This window comes from Nicotiana tomentosiformis, chromosome 2, assembly GCF_000390325.3.
Source record: "Nicotiana tomentosiformis chromosome 2, ASM39032v3, whole genome shotgun sequence".
In the NCBI taxonomy this organism is placed as follows: domain Eukaryota; kingdom Viridiplantae; phylum Streptophyta; class Magnoliopsida; order Solanales; family Solanaceae; genus Nicotiana; species Nicotiana tomentosiformis.
Genome location: NC_090813.1, coordinates 35,945,140 through 35,958,318, shown reverse-complemented (window position 1 = coordinate 35,958,318; position 13,179 = coordinate 35,945,140).

The window sequence follows — 13,179 nt, the reverse complement described above, 5'->3', positions numbered from 1 at the left end:
TACAATTCTAGAGTTAGGGTGTATTGGTCCTCATTCCATACATTTTTCAAAACTGTGTTTGGATGATAATATGGAAATCGAGCCATCTGAGCCTTTGGAGGAGCCAATGGATGAGGAACGGGGTGCTTACATTCTTGAATTCATCCTGCCAGAGAGACAAAATTACATACCTCATCTGAAGGCTAAGAAGTGTAAAACACTATATTTGCTTGGCCCAATTAAATTTGTCTCACCACCTCGGGCGCATAACAGAAAGCTTGATGCCAAATTAGGGATGCAATTCATAAGTTCGAGGTGGAGGCAAAAAGTGGTTCACGTCGTGCTGCGATGTTAAATTAGGCGCTTGTTGGGAGGCAACCCAGCTTTACTGCTTTCTTTTATTTTTGTTTATTTTTGGTTTATTTTATTTTTCTATTATATTTGTAGTGTTGTTTTATGTTGTAGGATTATGAGTATAGGAAGTAAGGTCATAAGATACGCAAAAGCGAGACAGATGGTGAGAACTAAGTGTGTGGTGCCCACGCAAAGGACCATACTTGGGAGAAGTCTGAGTATCCCGTAAGCTGCTAATTCTTCGGCCTTTGGACTTTCAGAGAGTTTCTTGTTCACCCTTGTTATTTTTGCGATATTTGTACATTGGGGACATTGCACTCTTTTAAGTGTGGGGTGGAAGATTCTCTGTGCTTTGTATAGTATTATATTAGTATATTATTAGTTTTTATCTTTTTATTGTTAGCTAGCTTCTTATTTTTATTCACAGAGTTAGTAGTAGTGGTAGTAGTAGTAGTAGTAGTTTTAGTAGCTTAATTTTTTATTTTTTTAAAAAAATAAGAAAAAAAAGTAGAAAAATAAGATTTTTCCCGACGATGGATTTCCTAGACAGTTTTCTTGAGGGATTTAAGTCTAAAGAAAAAGGACAAAAATATTTTCTTTGTAGGTAGTGTAGTAATTACCCCTTGGATTTTCTTTGTGGCGCGGTTCTTTTTCCAGGATTTTATTTGAACCGGGTGTAGGTAATTTTATATTTTTAGGAGTAGGAGCCACTGTGAGATGAATTGAATTGGAGTAATATCTCTTAACTTTGTTATGCCTTGAGAATAGTGAGTACTTTGGTTGTGACGCTTAAGCTCAGTTTTTGACTCTTGTATAAGTAGCTTAAATCGTATGATCTTAACTTTGCTTAACTGCTTTGACTAGTATGTCTTGATGAGTCCAATCCTAAGTGAGTTATGTGCCATGTGAGTGTAAGGTTTGTGTGTAATTCTGTGCATTGCATCTGATGTCTAGAACTTGCCCGGTGTGTTTGCAAAGCGAAATAGTAGTTTTGTTCAGTCTTGGAAGTGATATAGGCATTTCTTTGTTGAACCAGTTATATAATTTACCCTCCTTATTGTTATGTATCGTAGTTAACCCCTTTGAGCCTGTAATCTTGTTTCTTTGACAACCACATTACAAGCCTTACCTATTTGTTTGAATTAACCATCTATTTGAACCTTTTCACCTCTCATGAGCACTTGAATTGTTATGAACTTTGTAAAAGTTAAAGTGTGGGGTGGTTGGTTTGGCTTTTGAGTGGAACTAATGAAATAAGGAGAAAGGTGCACTGTTTTGAAAAAAATAAAATAACAAGAAAAGCCACTTGAATTGAAAAAGAAAGGAAAAATAGTTGTATTGCTGTGAAAAATATTCCTTGATAGTGGTGACTCTTGATATAATTGTGCTTAAAGAAGTATGGAGTTAATATACATTTATGTGAAGGTGGAGTTATGGTTTGACATAAGTGTGGGGTTAAATATTAAAGTATATGTATTAAAGTGCGTAAGAAGGTGTAGTCACTCTTATATCCAAATGTATCATACCTGACCCGTAGCCTATATTACAACCAATTAAAGTCCTACTTGATCCTAGACTGAATGAGCTCAATTAGTAGAGTAGTACACTACGGGCAAGCCTATGGCGCATCTTTTGTGGCATATGAATGTTATTTCTGAGAGTGAGTGAATTATTTCTTTCTTGAGTTCCTAATTGTTCTTAAATTTTTATCGTGTGTGGAACTACTCTCTTTTGTTGTGTGAGGGCACTTGATTCATGAAGGGAAGGTAATGTCATTAACCTCTATGTTAGAGTAAGTGAGTGAGTTGTGAATAATGCGTGGTACTTGTGAATCAAATTTTGAGGTGAAGATGTTACACTCTTGTGCTTAGTCTATTTTAAAGATTCTTGGTGTGATGAGTTAAGAGAATTATTTAAAAAGGTCATGTCTATATAAAGTGTAGTTTGATTGCTTGAGGATGAGCAAAAGTTTAAGTGTAGGGTAGTGATGTTTGGTTATAATTACATATTTTTAGTGCATTACTTACCTTACATTTTGGGGCTTTAATGCTAAACTAAACTATATTTGTGCTTAATTGAGTCTATTTTATGTGTAGGTGAATTGGAGATGAAAGTAGAAGAAAAGGAAGACCTACAAGTCGAAAGCGTGCGCAGGAGCAGTGAATGAGAAAACCCGGCGACGCTAGGCTTGAAGCTGGCTTAAGGGTGGCTTTGCAAGGCTAAAGCCAGGTTGAGGCTGGCGTTAGGCTAGCGACGCCAGGCTAAAGCCAGGCGGAAGCTGGCGTTAGGCTGGAAACTCTAAGCAAAAGCCAGGCTGAGGCTGGAGTTAGGCTGGCGACGCCAGGCCTGGGGCCAAGTCCAATCCGAGTTTTGAAGACTTAATTCGTTTCCGGGTTTGACTAGGACTTGTCCTACATGTTTAGGTCTTTTCCTACACATATAAATAGACCTAAAAATGCCATAAAAGTAAAAGACCGAAAGAGAACATACTTGGGGAGAACATACTTGGAGAGGACATTTTTTGAGAGAAAAACACAAGCACAGAGCCGCCGTGGAGGCCGGAATTCATTAAGTTCCATTTTTCTCCCACCAAACTTAGTAATTTTTATATTTCTTTGTATGATTTGTTGTTTGGCTACCATGTCTATGTGGAGCTAAACTTCACGTTCTAGGGTTGTGGTTCTTTCATGACTATTATTATTCGGATATTGATTTTGCATTCTTAATTTATCATATTGGTTTATTTATTCAATCTTGCGCTTAATTATTTAATTGCTTGATCACCAATTGAATACTATCTATGAATCTAGAATTGAACTCGAAAGTGGAAATTCTAGATTGCATATAGGATTGAGTAGAGCAAGTTCTTGAACTCGGGCATCGGGGAACGGATTCGTGGTTAGGATAGACATATGCCTAATTGCCTTGCTTGGTTGATTTACATGAATTATAAATGCATTCTTGTTGATTCTAACTTCATAGACATATAGGCGTTAGGTTAGCTTGAATAGGCGAGTAAGAACTCGACAAATTCTTATGAGCAATATTAATCCTGTCAACCAATAAGCTAGATAAATTAGTCGGTCAATTCAATTAAAGAATACGATAGGATTGTTAGATAGCCCATAACCCTAGATAGTTTTCATTACATTGATATCATAAAAATATGCTCTTTCTGTGTTCAAAGTTCATTATTTATATTTTTTTATTTAATTAGTTTAGAATCAAATATTTTTAGGTTTAATTCTTGTTTAGATAATTAGGATAGTCTAATTTAGTTAATAGTTAATCACAAGTCCTCGTGGGTTTGACATCCGACTTTTAGTCACTTTATTACTTGACGACCGCGTATACTTGCGTGTGCGTTTGGCCACAACACAGCTCAGTATCAGTATTACTTAAGGTTTTGAGATTAGGCATTGATTGTTATGGCGACTCGTGCATTGCTGTCGCATAGTGTTGTGTAATGGTAGGATGTTTGTCTATGCGTCGGGGCAGTGAATGACCTGAAAGGAGGTTTTACTTAGTGCATGATTTAGAGAGTTAGTATTTTATTTCTGGCGAAGGAAAGGCAATGACGTCGTCCTTGATGGAATGTGTTAAGTTTGCCGGTGTTGTAGTCTTCTTCAATTCGCCTTTGGGACAGGGTATTGTGAAATGATGCCGGGAAAGCGGTTGTTACAGATCGCAGTGTGCAGTGGTTCAGGATCGAAGCAGTGTTCCTAGTATTGATGGCTCGAGAAAGAGGATCCTCGGAAAGGTTTAAAGTTGGTGGCGATCAATTGATTCAAGTGCTACAGAGATAGATATTGATTTAAGGCAACAACTGGGTAGGGAAGGATGAGGAGGGACATATGGGATGTGTCTCACGGTGGTTAAACTTCTAGAAGGCCGAGTGTGAGAAACAAGAGTCGAGTAGTTGCTTAAAGGAGGGTTTGACCAAAGTGGGAGAGTGGCAGAGTGGCATACGAGTTCTGTGGTAGGATAGCCACACGCCTTGGGGGAAATTAGAGTGTTTTGGGATTCATGGTGGACAGTGACTAGGTCTACGGGCTTAATTTGGAATATTGGCTGCTATATTGAGGAAGATTGGGTGTCACAGGAGGGAGTTGCTTAAAATGAAGCAGGATACAACATGACTTTGGATTGGAATGTATTGTCGCACCTTTAGTTGATGTCCATGAGGAGTGAACGGACTTGTACAGCTGGTGAACGAGCACAGGCTCAGGATATTAGTTTCGTGGTAATTGTACTTGGTACAGCGTGGTTGGAGGATGTCGGCATGGAATTTTCACAGGTGGATATCTCCTGTGAGCAGGCTAGCAGTTGCGTGGTGTTGATGAAGCTTCTACGAAGAATTTTATTGGCTATCCGGTAAGAGGTCGAGCATGTAAATGTGGCTAGTGATTCAGAGTGTTCATGAAATGGTTAACAGGAAGATTTCGAGGAATTTGGCGGGTCGATTGTGCGAGGTCATGTCAATGAAGAAGAAGGAATATTGGTAGGTTCCGGGGTTATGAAATTGTAGCTTTAAGCTAAGTGGGAAAGCCCCACCGTCTACGATTGGATTGCATGGTGGTGTACTTGTGAGGTTTCTGGTTATCGGAATATTGGTGGGTTATTACGACTAAGGAAAAAGAACATCAGTGGTGATTTGAGCCAAGGATTTGAGGAACGTGTGCTATAATTGGCCTTATCGATTCATGTTCAGGCTTTGGGAAGACTCAGGATTTATGCTTCGTGTAGATGTGGTGTACGAGGAAGGTGATTCAGCCGGGTGCTTCTTTGAGAGGGCGTTCATGTGCTAGCAGAGCCTTGGAGTTGATCATATTTGGGAACAAGTCAGAGGATTCAAAAATAATAATAAGTGCGGTGCTTAAAGATCTCGGGTCCGTGGTATGGTTAAGGATCGAGTTCTGTAGTGGATTGCGAATGGGACTTGGAGTATTCTATGTTATTATCGGGTAAGCGGTGCAATATTGGAGGAAAGGAAGAAATGGCTTCGGATTTGCGGGATGTTCTGCATAATGTGTATACCAGTCGGAGATGCTATCGTGGGCTGGAGAAAGGTATGAGGTGATTCATGGGTATTGAGATGATGTAGTCTCGTGATACGGGTCACTCGGGATGAGTGCGGATTGAGTTCGATATGTTGTGAATGGAGATAACGTTATTTCTAAGGCATATCAAGGGTAAATTTAAAGAAATTGGGTCGGTTGTAATGGCTGAGTCAGCGTGATTGTGGCAATGGTCGGTTCATTCGATGTGTGAAGATATAACATGTGATTTGTGGTTATACGTTCAGGCTTGACAACCACTAATAATTGATTTATTTGGGAGGTAGTTGATTCAAATGGCTTTATTGGGTAAATGGATTCTGGAAGAGTTATGACGGTTTAGATCGCGGTTTGAAGTTGTGTTTTTCTACGATTTGGGAATTCGGTTGCGTGTTGTATTGGTCCTTCTGAAATGCTGCTAAGTGGAAGGTTTCTAGCCAGTGAAGTGTTTAATTCTACTAGTAGTTCAAGGGTTATGGTGAATACGTGTATTATCACGTAGCGGCATGATAAGTGCGGTGAGTGGTATGGAAATTGGAAGTTGAAGATCAAGGTTGCGATTTGGTTTTGATAAGAATATCACATGCTCGGAGGAGCGGAGGAGGATTTTAGATGTCCAGTGTATTGTGGCACTATTGACGGGCAGTCGGAGAATGGTATATGTTGTGTTAGTAGTGTTGGGGTATTGAAATGTTGATGCCTGGCTAGTTATGTAGAAATAGCATGGTTGATGGCCATTGATGTTCAAATTTGGCTGCCTGCTGCGGAAGGTTGTGGGAGTGTATTCCACGAGAAAATTTGTATAAGTGTGATATGTTGGTCACTTGAGTACTAAAGATTTAAAAACCAAGTATGGAGATTTTTGGGTACAATCGTTGATGTGAGAGTTTGTTCCGGATTGGGACAACTGCTCGTGTGTGCCATAAATAGGGCCATTATGAATCCTTGAAAGGTTATTAGCCCAGTATGGTATTATCATAATCGGTTTGAGGTTCGTTGGTGGGACCAATGTGAATGTGTTCTCTGTGTAAGGTCGGATATATTCATTCGTCATAATATTCCTTACTAAGGAGTCGTCAGGCATTGAATGTTATTTTCGCCGTCAGTTATTCTGTGTAGTCTTTATTGTGCCATGTGGGTTGTGAGGCGGTTTGATTATTCGCACTCGTATTGAGATCCCGTATAGTTTGCGGTATTATATGAGCAGGATGGCTCTCAAGATGCAGGTCATTTATTGCACCTTAGTCGTGCTTGAGTTTTGTAGCGTATGTCACTATCTGATGGTATTGTGCACTTGGCGTGCTTGTGGTTGACATTCAGGTATTTCATAGGTATAAGCATTTTGGCTTAATAGGTACTTCCCTATTTATTGTCATGTGTGGATCGGGTGGCCCGCCGCCATGGGTATGTTATTTGTATCGGGTTGCACGCCGCAAAAGTATGATGTTGAGTACAGTTCCCCATATCTAATTCTTGCGTGTCTTATTTCTTATGTTCTAAGGAAGGTTCATAACACCTTTTCGGTTGTTTAAATTGCTACATGGGTTGAGTAGTTCTCTCCAGAGTTCGTTATTCCTTATGTATCACATTCGAGTTTGTTGCTATTTAGGACATGGTGGCATCATATGAGACTTTTGGTAGTGATTATGGTGGCTTATTACCGGAACGACTTGTATTGGGTGAGGCGAGATTTTTGGACCTAGGATCAGTGCTATCAGATTTATACGAGGCATATTAAAGATCAAATATCGTTATTTGGTTCATAATGAGGTAATGGTTCCTGTCAGGAGGAGGGACTAAATGATTTGTTGACTATACAGTTGGTTATGAATTTCTACATATCTTTTCCGTCGTGGCAGTATTGCAAGAGTTGGAACAGGACTTATATGTGTCATGAAGTGTGTTGTGGGCATCGAATTCATGGAATTTTGTCTATCGTTGTCAGAGGATGTTACTATGGTCATGTGAATAATGCGGTGCATGGTGTGAATTCATTGAGAGTATACAATCATGTATTGGTACATTGTGTGGTGATTGAAATGGTGTTCGTATATTGGAAGCAGGCCTAATAGAAAATTTCGGATGTTGGAATTTGTCTCTAAGGCTTATTCGCCTAAATAAAGGGGAGGATCTTCAGAATTGCTCGGACTAATGTGCTCAGCTGAGTTGTGGTAGCACAGATAGGTGCTTAAGGTGTTAAACAATAATTTCAGCAAATTCTGGAGCAGTTCTTAGCACGTTCGAGGACGAACGTATATTTAAGTAGGAGAGAATGTAACGACCCAATCGGTCATTTTGACTGTTAGAACTTCGTTCCCCTGTGTAACGACCCGACCGGTCGTTTTGAGATTTAGAGCCCTGATCCCCTAATATCTGCTTTCCCCATATCTGTTTCAACTTTTGGGACTTGCCGGAGTGATTGGTTATGAGATTCTGAGAGTTTTGGGACACTTAGTCCCTAGTTGTGAGTTTAAGCCTTAGAGTTTGGACCGTAGTCGGAACTGTGTGAAGACAGATCCGGAATGGAATTCTGTCAACTCTATTAGCTCCGTTGAGTGATTTTGGGGTTAGGAGCGCGTCCAGAATGTGTTTTGGAGGTCTGTAGTAGATTTAAGCTTGAATTGGCGAAAGTTATTATTTTGGCAATTTCGACCGATAGTGAAAATTTTGATATCGAGCTCGGAATGGAATTCCGAAAGTGGATGTAGGTTCGTAGTGTCATTTGTGACCTGTGTGTAAAATTTGAGGCCATTCGGACTAGACTTGATGTGGTTCGGCGTCGGTTGTAGAATTTGGAAGATTTTAAATTCTTAGGCTTGAATCCGTGCTTAATTCATGATTTTGGTATTGTTCGATGTGGTTTGAAGGCTCGACTAAGTTCGTATGGTGTTTTAGGATTGGTTGGCATGTTTGGTTGAGGTCCCGGGGGCCTCGGGTGTGTTTCGGATGCTTAACGGGTGAAAGCTTGGACTTAGAGAAATTTCTGATTTATGTTGGTTCTGGTGTTTTCGCACCTGCAGTGGGGAGTCTGCAGGTGCGGCCTCATAGAAGCGAGGCTTGTAGGCACAGATGCGAGAAAGTCGAGAGTTGGCCTGGGGTCGCAGGTGCGAGGACGTTCCGCATCTGCGATGCCTGCAAATACGCAAGGCTGTTCGCAAATGCGCAATATGCGCAGAAGCGGAAGGGATGTCCGCAGGCGCGAGCGCGCAGGTGCGGCCCTTTCGTCATAGGTGCGAAGGCAGAGGGGGGCAAGTGAGTTGCACAGATGCGCACGTTTTCCGCACAAGCGCACCCGCAGGTGCGAGCCCAGGTTCCGCAGGTGCGAAAATACCTGGGCAGTGATTAAAACCGAAGGGCTTCGCGATTTTTATCATTTTTGGCTTTGCAAACTCGGGTTAGGGCGATGTTTGAGAGAATATTTGAGGCATTTCCTGAGGTAAGTTCCTTGTGCTTATATTTGGTTAGTAATCTTGACTTGCCATGTATTTCCCCACCTAGTTAATGTGTATTTAAGGTGAAAATTTGGAAGTTGGAGACTAGGGATTTGGAAGTTTGAATTGTGGATTGGAGGAACATTTGGTGTCGGATTTTAGTAAATTTGATATGGTTAGACTCGTGAGTGAATGAGCTTTCTAGTTTCGTGAATTTTGTCGGGTTTCGAGATGTGGGCCCGGGGGCCGGTTTGAGCCAATTTTGGGTTTTGGCCTAATTTTTGTAGTTTTTCTTGTGGGATTCATTCCATTAGCGCGTATTGATGGTATTGTACTGTTTTGAATAGATTTGGTCCATTTGGAGTCGGATGCTCGTTGCAAGAATGTGATATCGAGTTGATTTGAGTGGTTCGAGGTAAGTGGCTTGCCTAACCTTGTGTTGGGGACTTTCTCCTTAGGATATCTTGATATTATTTGGTGTGTGGGCGCCGTGTACGTGAGGTGACGAGTACGTACACGGGCTGTTATTGCAAAAATCCTGCTTATCCTTTTTAAATCATAAATTGTTTCTCTTATTAAATTGTACTAACACGTTTAATTATTTAGTGTAGACTAGAAAAGCATGCTTACGTGTTTTAACTGCCTATTTGACATTCTGTGCGTCATGCTTAGTTAAATCTCTATTTTCCTTATTTTTGTTCAGTATAAACTGTATAACTCGATGCCATACTTGTCATTTCATCTTGCGTTGCATATTTAAATTGGGACTACGTACGTATTTCGGGAGATCTCCCCTCTCTTGAATATTTACTTAGGGACTACGGACGTATTCCGGGAGATCCCCCAGCACTGCATATTTACTTTGGGACTACGGACGTATTCCGGGAGATCCCTCAGCACTGCATATTTACTTTGGGACTACGGACTTATTCCGGGAGATTCCCCAGCACTGCATATTTACTTTGGGACTACGGACGTATTTCGGGAGATCCCCCTGTACTGCATATTCATTCGAAACTACGGGACGGTATCCCGGGAGATTTCCCACTGTGTTTACCTTATTTTGAGCCGAGGGCTCCGTTAAATGTTAAATTTTTCGAGAATCTCTTTAACTATGTTACCATAAATTTTACTTATATCTTTTACTGTTTAATTTATTATATTTACTCCGGTAGGGCCTTGACCTGACCTCGTCACAACTCAACCGAGGTTAGGCTTGGCACTTACTGGGTACCATTATGGTGTACTCATGCCCTTCCCTTCACATGTTTTTGTGTGTAGATCCAGGTGCGAGCTATCAGCCTCGGGGTTAGTGCGTGCTGCTGATTTTAGGAGACTTCAAGGTACTACTGCTTGCGTCCGCAGATCTTCAGAGTCCCTTTCTACTCCCTTGCCTAGAGACTTTCTTTATTATCTTCAAACTTTTGTATAGAGCTATATAGATTATAGCAGCTTGTGACTTAGTGATATTCTGGGTCTTGGGAAACTATTTTGTATATGCCGAGTGGTGCTACTCTTGGCTATTTATAATATGTTGTTTATCTTTAAAATGTTGTGTTTTCTTTATATTTTTCGCAATATTAGGCTTACCTAGTCGTAAAGACTAGGTGCCATCACGACAACTTACGGAGGGATAATTTGGGTCGTGACAAGTTGGTATCAGAGCACTAGGTTCGTAGGAGTCGTAAGTCACAAGCCGGTTTATTAGAGTCTCGCGGATCGGTGCGGAGACGTCCGTACTTATCTTCAGGAGGCTATGTAACTGTTAAGAACAATCATATTTCCTTAATTTCCTTGTCGTGCGAGTTATTAACGCCAAGAATCTAAGATTCTATTCTATTCTTTCTCACAGATGGTGAGGACACGTACCGGGAGGACCGACGATCAAGCACCTGAGCCCCCTGTCAGAGCCGCCAGAGGCCGGGGTCGGGGTAGAGGATGACCACGCGGTGCAGCCCGAGCGTCTATGAGAGCTGTGTCAGAGGATCCCCCAACAGCTCCAGCAGGAGGGCAAGCACCGGAGATCCCTATTACTACTCCAGCCCTCCAGGAGACTTTAGCTCAGTTCTTGAGCTTGTTCATCACTCTGGCTCAGGCTTGACTATTTCCAATAGCTCCAGCTACATCTCAGGCCGGGGGAGGGGCACAGACTCCCGCAGCCCGCACTCCTGAGCAGAGGGTCCAGGTTGATCAGGCCCCAAAGTATATTCCTATGCCCCCAGTGGCTCCGGTTCAGCATGAGACCAGGGTAGCTGCTTCTGAGGTAGAGCAGCTCAGACTTGAGAGGTACAAGAAGTACCACCCACCTACTTTTAGCGGACTAGCTTCAGATAATGCTCTGGGTTTTCTTGAGGAGTGTCATCATATTCTCCGCACTATGGGCATTGTGGAGATGAGTGGGGTGTATTTCACCGCTTTCCAGCTGAGGGGAGTAGCATATCAGTGGTGGCGTGCCTATGAGCTGAGTAGTCCGGACGAGGCAGTCTCACTCACTTGGACTCAGTTTTCAGAGATTTTCTTGCGTGAGTATGTTCCTCAGAGCCTCAGGGATTCTTGGCGCGCAGAGTTTGAACAGTTGTGTCAGGGTGCTATGACTATGTCGGAGTATGCAGTCCGTTTCAGTGAGTTAGCTCGCCATGCACCGGCTCTGGTTGCTACAGTCAGAGAGAGGCTTCGTCGCTTTATTGAGGGACTCCACTCCAGTATTCGGACCAGTATGGCCAGGGAGTTGGAGATGGACATCACTTATCAGCAGGCAGTGAGCATTGCCAGGAGAGTGGAGGGCATGTTTGCCCGGGACAAAGAGGAGAGAGAGGCCAAGAGGTCTCGAGAGACTGGTCATTATTCAGGAGCTCGCGCACCAGCAGCACGCTATGGTAGGGGTTTTGTGAGTCGCCCTGTTCATTCAGCTCTTCCAGCAGCCAGTGGTGTTCCAGCTCCTCCTAGACCTCAGGAGCCCTATTATGCACCGCCAGTATCCAGTATGCCTCCTACTCGAGGTGCTATTACCGGCTAGTCCAGCAGGCCAGGTCCGAGTCAATCTCAGCCGCCGCATCCTCCGAGGGGTTGTTTTGAGTGTGGTGACACTAGTCACCTGGTTAGAGATTTCCCCAGAGCCAGGAGGGGTGCACCTCTACAGACTTATCAGCCTCCACGTGCTCCACCGGGTCCTCCGGCCATTCTTCCAGTACCAGCTGCTACCCCACCTCCTCAGCCAGCCCGATATGGAGGTCGGGGAGGTCGAGGTCACCCTAGAGGGGGAGGCCAGGCCAGGTACTATGCCCTTCCATCCCGTTTAGAGGCCGTTGCTTCAAACTCAGTCATCACAGGTATCGTCCCTGTCTGTCATAGGGATGCATCAGTATTATTTGACACAGGCTCTACGTATTCATATGTGTCTTCTTATTTTGCTCCACATTTAGGGATATCTCGGGATTCCTTGAGTTTCCCTATTTATGTATCTATTCCCGTGGGAGATTCTCTCGTTGTGGACCACGTATATCGGTCATGTTTGATTGCTCTTAGTGGTTTTGAGACCATAGCCGATTTGTTATTACTCAGTATGGTAGATTTCGATGTTATCTTGGGCATGGACTAGTTGTCGCCTCATTATGCTATTCTTGATTGTCACGCTAAGACCGTGACGTTGTCTATGCTAGGCTTTCCGATATTAGAGTGGAGAGGTACCTTAGAGTATACTCCCCGCAGGGTCATTTCATTTCTTAAGGCTCAGCGAATGGTTGAGAAGGGGTGTGATGCGTATTTGGCCTATGTGAGAGATGTCAGTATCGATACCCCTACAGTTGAGTTAGTTCCAATAGTGAGGGACTTTTCAAATGTGTTTCCAGCTGATCTTTCGGGCATGCCGCCCGATAGAGATATTGATTTCGGCATTGAGTTGTTGCCGGGCACTCAGCCCATATCTACTCCTCCTGAGTTAAAGGAGTTGAAGGAGCAGTTGCAGGAGTTGCTTGATAAGGGTTTCATCAGGCCCAGTGTATCACCTTGGGGTGCTCTGGTCTTATTTGTAAAGAAGAAGGATGGTTCTATGCGTATATGTATTGATTATCGGCAGTTGAACAAAATTACAGTGAAGAACAAGTATCCTTTGCCTTGCATCGATGATTTATTTGATCAGCTACAGGGTGCCAGGGTGTCTTCCAAGATTGACTTGCGTTTTGTCTATCATCAGTTGAAGATTCGGGAGCCGGACATCCCGAAGACTGCTTTCAGGACCAGATATGGTCACTATGAGTTTCTTGTCATGTCATTTGGGCTGACCAATGCCCCATCAGCCTTTATGCATTTGATGCACAGTGTGTTCCGGCCTTATCTTGATTCCTTCATCATCATGTTTA